Source organism: Canis lupus, chromosome 13 (genome assembly GCF_011100685.1).
Source record: "Canis lupus familiaris isolate Mischka breed German Shepherd chromosome 13, alternate assembly UU_Cfam_GSD_1.0, whole genome shotgun sequence".
NCBI lineage: Eukaryota > Metazoa > Chordata > Mammalia > Carnivora > Canidae > Canis > Canis lupus.
Genome location: NC_049234.1, coordinates 36,187,739 through 36,197,148, shown reverse-complemented (window position 1 = coordinate 36,197,148; position 9,410 = coordinate 36,187,739). Strand labels below are relative to the sequence as shown.

The window sequence follows — 9,410 nt, the reverse complement described above, 5'->3', positions numbered from 1 at the left end:
GTGTGAGGAACCAGGCCTTGTCCTTGCACTCTGGAGCTCCCGGGGGGGGTACTGCTGGTGGCCTGTCCAGACTAAATGTCACCCTGTGGTGAATTCACAGGACTTCGGAGCCCGCCTAAGTCCCTCCACAGGCCAGGCTGAGCAAGGCAAAGCACCAGAAAAGTCAGCTTTTCCCCAGCTGTGTGGTCTTTCCCGAGAGGCAAGTGAGAACCCACATGGACTCTCCACTGGGAACCAGACAGCTGCCTCCCGCCGGGGCTGGCCGAGGTCCCAGCTCTTTTCCTGTCCCTGAGGCTTAGGTGGCATTTCCACCCAGCTGAGTCACCAGGGTTTTTTCCAGGTGGGGACGGTAATTACCAGCCCAGCAGAGCTCAGAGTTCCTTTGTTGCTCGTGGAGGCGGCCCTGGGCTGCCAATTTAGGAACGAGTCTCTCCCCGTAGGTGTGTCCTCAAAGCCTATTTACGGGACGCACAGAGAATCCTGGTCACTCGACCCGATGCACGAGATGAATTCCCAACCACAGATGTGCATTGAGAACGGGGACCACGGGCCTTTGCGGCCTCCCGCATCTGACCGGCAGGCGCTCTAGGTGCCCCCATCAGAGGAGCATCTCTGCAGGAGATGCAGCGTGAGCCCACTCCTCCTAACAGCCCCGTGAGGCAGGCTTTACGATGATGAGCCCCACTGTAAAGACGAAGGGACTCAATGTAGGGAGCTCGGGTCACTTTGTTCCTCACCCTAAGGGATTTACCGAGCAGGCAGGTCAAGAAAGACACCACAAATCCAGAGGCTCTGAGGTAACACCCTGCACATAATCACGGGGAGAAAGGAGGACTTGGGGGTACCTTCATTCAGCCGTTCAACAAACCCTGGACTCAGCGTGAGGTAACCCCCATTCTCGGTTGGGTTCTCCCCAGGACTCCTGTGTCCCACACACCCCTGGTGCTGATTTGCTGATGCCCTGGGTGAGTCACTTCCCTGCCTCTGTTTCCCCCTTTGGGTGACCACACTGGCTTCCAACACTGTTAACAAGGATGCGGTGGGCAGGGGGAGGTGGCAGGCTCAGAGTATGAGTTCCCAGGGGAGGGGTGCAGGCCTCCCCCTGTGATTTATTTCTAGCTCTGAGGCTGGTGAACTCCTCCTAATCCCCCTGCTGAAGTATGTGCAGTGCCTGTGGGTTGTCACATGCATTAATTATCCGCTGAAGGTTATAAACTGCCTCTTGCTTTGGCTCGATCCGTCTAAAGAAAAGGGCTTTATCACCGTCGCAGTTAAATGCGATCACACAGAGCTGGAGAATATGGAAAGGGGATCACTGAAGCCAAAGAATAAATGACGTTTCAGGAAAAGCAGAAGAAGTGGATACGGAGACCAATGGGGATTTAAAGTGATAATGCGTCCGGTGACATAATTGGGGATTCTGGGGTGTTTGGGGCTGGAGAGAGGCAGGCACACAGGGAGCCAGACAACAGGCCCCGTGGCAGGGAGCAAAAGGTTTGATCCTGGGTGGTGTCCTAACCTCTCTGTGCCTCAGTCTTCTTGCTCATGAAATGGGACAGTAACCACATGGAACTTGAAAGTGATGATAAGAGGATACAGATCCGTGTGCCTGGAATCTAGCAGGGCTCAGAAACCACAGCTATTGTCAGTGAGGGTCACAGCAGAGGAAGCAAAAAGTGGATATGGAATTAATAGGTGCGTAGGATGAGTTTCATTTTGTTGGACTAAAATGGAGCTTTGTTTTAAATGTCCCTGTCTCGGGTACCTGGTGGCCCAGTAGGTGAAGCATCTGCCTTTGGCTCAGGTCACGATTCCGGGGTCCTGGGGTTGAGTTCTGCGTCAGGCTCCCTGCGCCGGGCTCCGTCTGCCTGCCACCCCCCTGCTTGTGCTTTCTCTCTCTCTCTCCCTCCCTCTATCTGTCAAATAAATAAATAAAATGTTTTAAAAATATAAATAAATGTCCCTGTCTCATTTGTTTCCAGAACTATGCAGCACGTGGACAGACCGCCGTGTGATGGTAAATCTAACAGGCTCGGAGGAGGGGAGAACCCTGACTTGCAGTGTTTGCCCGTTTCCACGGGGCGCATGTTCTCACCGCGGCCGATTTCAAGCTCCCAACGTGACGGGACTGAGCGCAGTCAGGAGGAGGGCTCAGCAGCTCGTCACGTCGTTTCCGTGGATTTCCGCGCTGCGGGTACAACAGGTGAGAGCACAGATGACAGCAATACGTAGAAAAGTCATCAGAAAATGATGAGTTGGGACACCTCAGGGGCTCAGTGGCAGGACGTCTTCCCTTGGGCTCAGGGCATGATCCTGGGGTCCCGGGATCGAGTCCTACGTCAGGTACCCCGCATGGAGCCTGCCTCTCCCTCTGCCTGTGTCTCTGCCTCTCTCTCTGTGTCTCTCATGAGTAAATAAGTAAATAATTAAAAAAAAAAAGAGAGAGAGAGAGAGAAAGTGATGAGTTTGGGATATTTATTACCTTTTTTTTTTTTTTTTTTTTAAAGATTTTATTCATTGGGTAGCCCGGGTGGCTCAGCAGTTCAGTGCTGCCTTCAGCCCAGGGCCTGATCCTGGAGACCCAGGATCGAGTTCTATGTTGGGCTCCCCGCATGGAGCCTGCTTCTTCCTCTGCCTGTGTCTCTGCCTCTTTCTCTGTGTCTTCCATGAATAAATAAATACAATCTTTAAATAAAAAAAGATTTTATTCATTCATTTGAGAGAGAGAGAGAGCGAGATAGACGGCACGTATGAGTGGAGGGGAGAGGCAGAGGGAGAGGGAGAAGTAGACTCCCCGCCGGGTGGGGACACCAAGGCAGGGCCACATCCTAGGACCCCGAGATCATAATTCTCTACCCGAAGGCAGATGCTCAACCAATGGAGCCGCCCAGGTGCCCCTATTACCTTTGTTTTTGATATAATTTATTTATTTATTTATTTATTTATAAACATTTTTTATTATTTACTTATTTATGATAGTCACACAGAGAGAGAGAGAGAGAGGCAGAGACACAGGCAGAGGGAGAAGCAGGCTCCATGCACCGGGAGCCCGACGTGGGATTCGATCCCGGTTCTCCAGGATCGCGCCCCGGGCCAAAGGCAGGGGCCAAACCGCTGCGCCACCCAGGGATCCCTGATATAATTTATTTAATCGTAGGGTTATGTGATTTAATTGTTACTGATGGCTGTGTTTGGCAATCGGCTCCAGAGTCCTAGGAACCTCCCAGCTGGTAGGAGCTGCTTGGCGTTCCTAGTAATCACAGGGGCCCTGGGAAGGGGCAGAGCGGAGCCAGCGCGGCGTCTTCGGGCTCCCTTCCTACACCCCCCGGCACTGTGATCTGAAGCCCCCGGGGTGCTGGCCCCCCGGGCTCCTAGGTGGTGTCTCTGCCTGCGGAGCCCCTGGTGTCTGGTCTGGTATTCAGCAAGAGCTCAAGGTGTGGCCACCACTTTTCTTCAGCTCCGACCTGGCCTCCTTAACTATTCCCGCCTTGGTGGCAATGAGAGCATAGAAAAGTCTAGAAAGGGAAGAGGGAAGAGGTGGCAGGAGAGCCCACGGGAGAAGCTAGTGGAAGGCAGAGCTGGATCCAGAGGCTCTGGGCCCTTCTGAGATGGGGACTTTCTCCAGGAGGAGTCCCAGTGGGGGTCCCTCGGGCTGCCTTCTGAGACTCGCCCCACGCCAACCCCCTCCCCGCAGCAGGAGACTCTCAGCGGCCAGAGGATGGTGGAGATCCCCTCCTGCCCAACCAGGCTGAGCTTGGTCATGTGACCTAGAGTGGCCACCTGGGTACACCTGTCTGGGAGCACGTGACTGCAACTCAAGCAAGTGGCAGGGAGATAAGATCTCTGCAGCAGAGCAGTGAGGTCATTGCTCGTCATTTCCCCTGCCCAGTCCCAGAGGGCCCCTGGGTCCTGCCCAGTGTTCATCCTGCTTCTCTAGCTTCGCTTTGGCTCACTGAGCCCCCTGGTATTTTTTTTGTGGCAGATCCTCTGGGTGACCTTCTCAATTTCATCCATTTTTTAAAAAAAGATTTTATTCATCTATTCATGAGAGACAGAGGGAGAGAGAGAGAGAGAGAGAGAGAGAGAGGCAGAGAGACAGGCAGAGGGAGAAGCAGGCTCCATGCAGGGAGCCCGACATGGGACTCGATCCTGGGACCCCAGGATCATGCCCTGGGCCAAAGGCAGACGCTGCACCACTGGGCCACCCAGGGATCCCTTATCCATTTTTTTTTTAAGATGTGTAATTTGCTGGCCAAAAGAGTTCATTCCCCAGCCTCTCTCCAAGTTGGTGTGGCCATGAGGAGGTCCCTGCCAAAGGGATATATGCACTAGTATTGGGTGGGACTTTCAGGAGAGTGTGCAGTTTGGTCGTCTCTCCCTCCTCCCTCCTTTCCTTGGAATGTGGAAGCAATGGCTGGAGCTCTAGCAGCCATTCTAGACCATGAAATGATCTGAGGATGGAAGTCACGTACGGTGGAGGTGAAACAGAAAGAGCTGGGGCCTCTGATGAGTTTACGGGGGGGGGTGTCTTCAAATCAGTTCTCTTCTTCCAACCCCCGGACTTTGTTTGTGTGACAGAATGAACCCCTGTGTGTTATCCCTTTTGCAGGAGGGTGTCTGCTAATCACAGCTGAAGCTCTTCCTCCAAGTGTGCCTTCCAGTAAAATTCCTTTCGCTTATGATCACCGGGGTTAGTTTCCATTCTGGTAGCTTCATAGCTGAGTCCTGACTGACTCACAGTCCATTTGTCCTTTCCCCCACAATCTCCAGCCTCACATCCTTGCCCCAAATGCCTTATCCACCTTATCAGTGACCCACCAGAGCCTGGTTCCTTCCCAAAAGACAGATTCTCTTACACGCTGTGTATACTGTGTCCTTCCCTGGGATGTCCTTCCCTGACCTTGACTCCATCTAAGATCCCCCACACACAAACAGCACCTCTGTGGCAGCATTGCTGGGATGGCTCCATGTCATAATTACCTGTTTATGGCTGTTCCCTCCAGACCCGGCGAGCCGGTGTTCAGCATGCTGTGTGGCACGTCCCAGGGGCTCAGCACAACAAGTGGTGTGAACGGGGGAGCGAACGTTGCAGACACGGGAGGTGGGTTACAGCTTTCTAATGAGACCCATCAATCTCTTCCCACAGACCTGCTGCCTACCTGGCTCTGTTTTTTGCTTGGAGATTTCTGTGTGTCATCTGGGCTGGTTTCCTGCGGCTCGATTCTGTGCCAAACACGAGCCTGATTTTGAATGGATGATGTCAGGCTTGAAGGTATTTTGGACGTTCACAACATCCCCAAGAGCAACAAAATAAATCAAGTGGTAGCGGATTATCACCCAAAGCAAAAAATAAATATCCGTGAGTCCATACTGATATAATGATTGAATGAATTAACACACGGGGAAGAAGAGACAAATATCCCATGCAAAAGAACTCCAAAGAATTTATGCAGACACTCTGTCCTCAGGGAGGGTGATTATGTCTCCCCACTCTCCAGGTGTGGGCTAGACACAGTGAGTTTCTTCTAAAGCATACAGCCTGGAAGGGAGGGTGGGGAGAGAGGCTTTATGGTGGGGAAGGCTGGTGGGTGATCAAGGCCAGTATCAACGGTCCTGTGTCCTGTGTTGATGGTGCGAGTGATTGACGTGACGGCAATGGCTCTCTGTCTCTGGGGTCTTCCTCCCAATAAACCGCAGCCCTGGTCTAATCAGGAGAAAGCCATCCCAGACACATTCCAGTAGTGGGTGTTGCTAAGAAGTACCCAACCAGCACTCTTCCAACCTGTCAAAGTCATCAAAAACAAGGAAAGTCTGAGGAATGGGCACAGCTAGAGAGGAATCCAAGGACATGTGATGATGAAACACAGTGTGGGGTCCTGGATGGGGTCTGGATGGGCAGAGGAAAGATGTGAGGTTAAAACACGGGAGATCAGAATAAGCTAGGGACTTTAGTTAGTAACAACGCAGCAGTATTGGTTAATGAGTTGTAACAGATGCATCACGCTAATGTAAGATGTTAATACGAGAGGAAAGTGGGCCTAGGGTCTGTGGGGACTCTACACTGTTATCTCCATTTTTCTGTAAATTTAATATTGTTCCAAAAAATAAGGGCCATTAAAAAGAAGTATCATATACCCAAGACTTGGGAGAGAAATGACAGTAATAATTTCTATTATTATTTTTTTAGAGGGGGGTAGGGGCAGAGGGAGAGAGAATCTTAAGTAGCTCCATGCCTGACACAGAGCCGTGTGTGGGGCTCGATCTCATGACCCTGAGATCATGACCTGAGCCGTAATCAAATGTTGGAGGCTCAACCGACGAGCCACCCGGGTCCTCAATGATATCTATTATTAACTGATGTTATTATGTGTCCGTATTCTCTGTGCTTCTCCGGCTAACTGGGGGGCAGCCAGATGGGGAGGACACAGCCTGGCCCAGGGAAGCCAAAGGAGACATGGCAGCTGGCTCAGCCCCGAACAGTCCTGCGACGGGAACCCCCTGGGAAGTTCTGAGCGCTCTCCCATCGCAGCACCTTGGCTCTGACGGCCTTTTCTCTCTGAGACAGTAGGGAGGTACATTCTGGGAAGGAGCCCACGGCCCAGGAGGGAGAGCACCCTGCGGCCATGACAAATGTGGGCAGGACATGTTCTGAGAGAAGAGCGGGGTCCTCAGGGGCCAGAGGAGGGGGGACCCCTGACATTCCAGCTGCCCATCAACCCTTGCCTTCCCTCTGGCACACACTCTGTCGGGTGTGATGTGCTTTGGGTGAGGCTTAGTCTACCTCTAGGTCCATGGCGGGCAAGGGCCTCCCCCTGGCCGAACAAAGCCAGGAGACTTTGTGGACACTTGGAGAAGAGGCAGACGCTCCCCAGAGGTTGCTGAGGGGATGAGATGACGCCACTTCGCCATCACAAGCAGAAAACCGTGTGAGACTGGAGCCTAGCACTTCGGGTTGGGGAGCGAGCATCCTCGAGAGATAGGCCTCAACCAGTGAGGTTCCATGAGTGAGTGAGTCTACTACTTTATTTATTTATTAAAGATGTTATTTATTTATTCATGAGAGACATAGAGAGAGGCAGAGACCTAGGCAGAGGGAGAAGCAGGGACTCAATCCCAGGACCCTGGAGTCACGCCCTGAGCTAAGGGCAGACGCTCAACTGCTGAGCCACCCAGGCATCCCTAGTACTTTTTTTTTTTTTTTTTAATAACAAAGTACAATCCAATGATTTTTAGTATATTCAGAGTGAATGCAACCATCACTGTGACCTCGGTTACCATGGTAATTGGAGCAGTTGCACGTGGTAATTAAAGAGTATTTAGTGGGGGCGCCTGGGTGGCGAGGTTGGTTAAGTGTCCAACTCTTGGTTTCTGCTCAGGTCGTGATCTCAGGGTCACAGGATCCAGCCCTGAGTTGGGGCTCCGTGCTCAGCTCAGAGTCTGCGTAAGACTGTCTCTCCCTCTGCCCCTGCCCCGACCCCCTGCTCTTTCCCTCTAAAATAAATAAATCTTATTTTTTATAAGTACACTTTAAATTTTGTGATGCACAGTAGTCCCAACTGCTCTCACTGTGTGCAGACGTGGGCAGAAGCAGCATACGTACATGTGGACAAGAAGCAGCACACGTGAAGGGTGACACCACGCTTGATATTGGTGGCTGCAGGGATAGTGAACACTAGGGGTGCCTGGCTGGCTTGGTCGGTAGAGCGTGCGAGTCTTGATGTTGGGGCTGTCAGTTTGAGCCCCATGATGGGCATAGAGATTACTCAAAATCTTTAAAAAAAAAAAAAAGACTACTAAAATGTATTTATATTTTATACAACTGTAATGAGTTACTGACAACGTAAAAACATGATGTTAAAAATATTTCAGTCTTCTCTAATTTTGACATAAAATTTTGATCTTCTTTGATGAATTAGCTTTCCGTTTGATAGAACATTTGAAGTAGAATTCACACAACAGAAAGAAAATGATTGCCTTATAAACAAATGAAAATATTATTAATTTTTTTATTGTTTACAATGCCTTTAATGCATACTTTGGCGAAAGCACATTCAAATGTGTAACTCTGGATGCAGTCACATCTTATTTCTTTTTCTTTTTTTTTTTTAAGATTTTATTTATTTATTCATGAGAGACACACAGAGAGATAGAGACAGAGACACAGGCAGAGGAAGAAGCAGGTTCCGTGCAGGGAGCCCGACTTGGGGCTCGATCCCGGGACCCCGGGCTCACGCCCTGGGCCAAAGCTTGCGCTAAACTGCTGGGCCACCCGGGCTGCCCCACATAGTATTTCTGACCTCCCACACCAGTGCTGTTGATGGTGGTATTGGTCTGCACGCTGTTACTGGTCCACAGGCAGATAAGTCCAGGCATTAAGAGCTTAGAGACTTTCATAGCAATTTGACAGTCTTTTTATGTCCTTTAAATCTAATAATAAAAAATCAGGGCTTCTATTTCTGTATGTCTCTGCTTTAAAAAAAATCTCATTTGTTTCTAAAATTCATTTTTATTGCCTTTTACAAAAATACCAGTCTAGAATAGAATGGAAGAAAAAAGAGCTGTCCCTTTTGGACAGGCAGTTTGGAAACCCTGCTCTAGGTCATCAAGAATGGATGCAGGCTAAGGGCGCGATGGAGCAGAAACTTTGAAACCAGAACGCAGGAGAGAAAAAGCAAAGCTGATGAGATAGGACAGGTGGCAAGTCTTCACTGGCCGTCTGTTCACCTTGCAGATGCTGGAACGTGGGCAGCCCTCTGTGCTGAGCATGACCTCCCACAAAAGCTGCCAGGAGGACATTGCTTTAGCGGGGATTTAATACTATCAAAGCAATGGAAATGACTTTTGTCCAGCCCACGATAGGAACGGGTCTGGGGGAGCCCCTGCGACTGCACCATCTTGGCCAAACCAGGATGTGCTGGCTGTTCACCCCAGGGAGAAGGCGAGGGACAGCCTCCCCTGGACTCTGTCCTGGTTGCCCCCCCTGCTGTGGGAGGCCAAGGAGCTCAGTCACTGAGAACACAACTTGGGAGCTACACAAGCTGGGTTCAAACCCTGTCTCTGCCACTTACTTAGCTGGGTAGACTGGAGCTGGGTAGTCATCACCTTCTGGCCTCAGCATTATCCATGTGGAAAATGCTCTTTTTTTTTAAATTTTTTATTTATTTATGATAGTCACAGAGAGAGAGAGAGAGGCAGAGACATAGGCAGAGGGAGAAGCAGGCTCCATGCACCGGGAGCCCGACGTGGGATTCGATCCTGGGTCTCCAGGATCGTGCCCTGGGCCAAAGGCAGGCGCCAAACTGCTGCGCCACCCAGGGATCCCGAAAATGCTCTTTTTTAAAAAAAATTTTTATTTATTATTTATGATAGTCACACAGAGAGAGAGAGAGAGAGGCAGAGACACAGGCAGA

The 9,410-nt window shown here is 50.7% G+C and overlaps 1 long non-coding RNA gene across 1 annotated transcript; it reads left to right on the top strand.

Moving 5' to 3' along the window:
• Window positions 1–504: 504 nt before the first annotated feature.
• On the top strand, window positions 505–5,403 carry LOC106559645. Its single transcript, XR_005368336.1, has 3 exons — window positions 505–965; window positions 1,983–2,203; window positions 5,147–5,403. It is a non-coding gene; the product is annotated as an uncharacterized LOC106559645 (long non-coding RNA).
• Window positions 5,404–9,410: the final 4,007 nt, after the last annotated feature.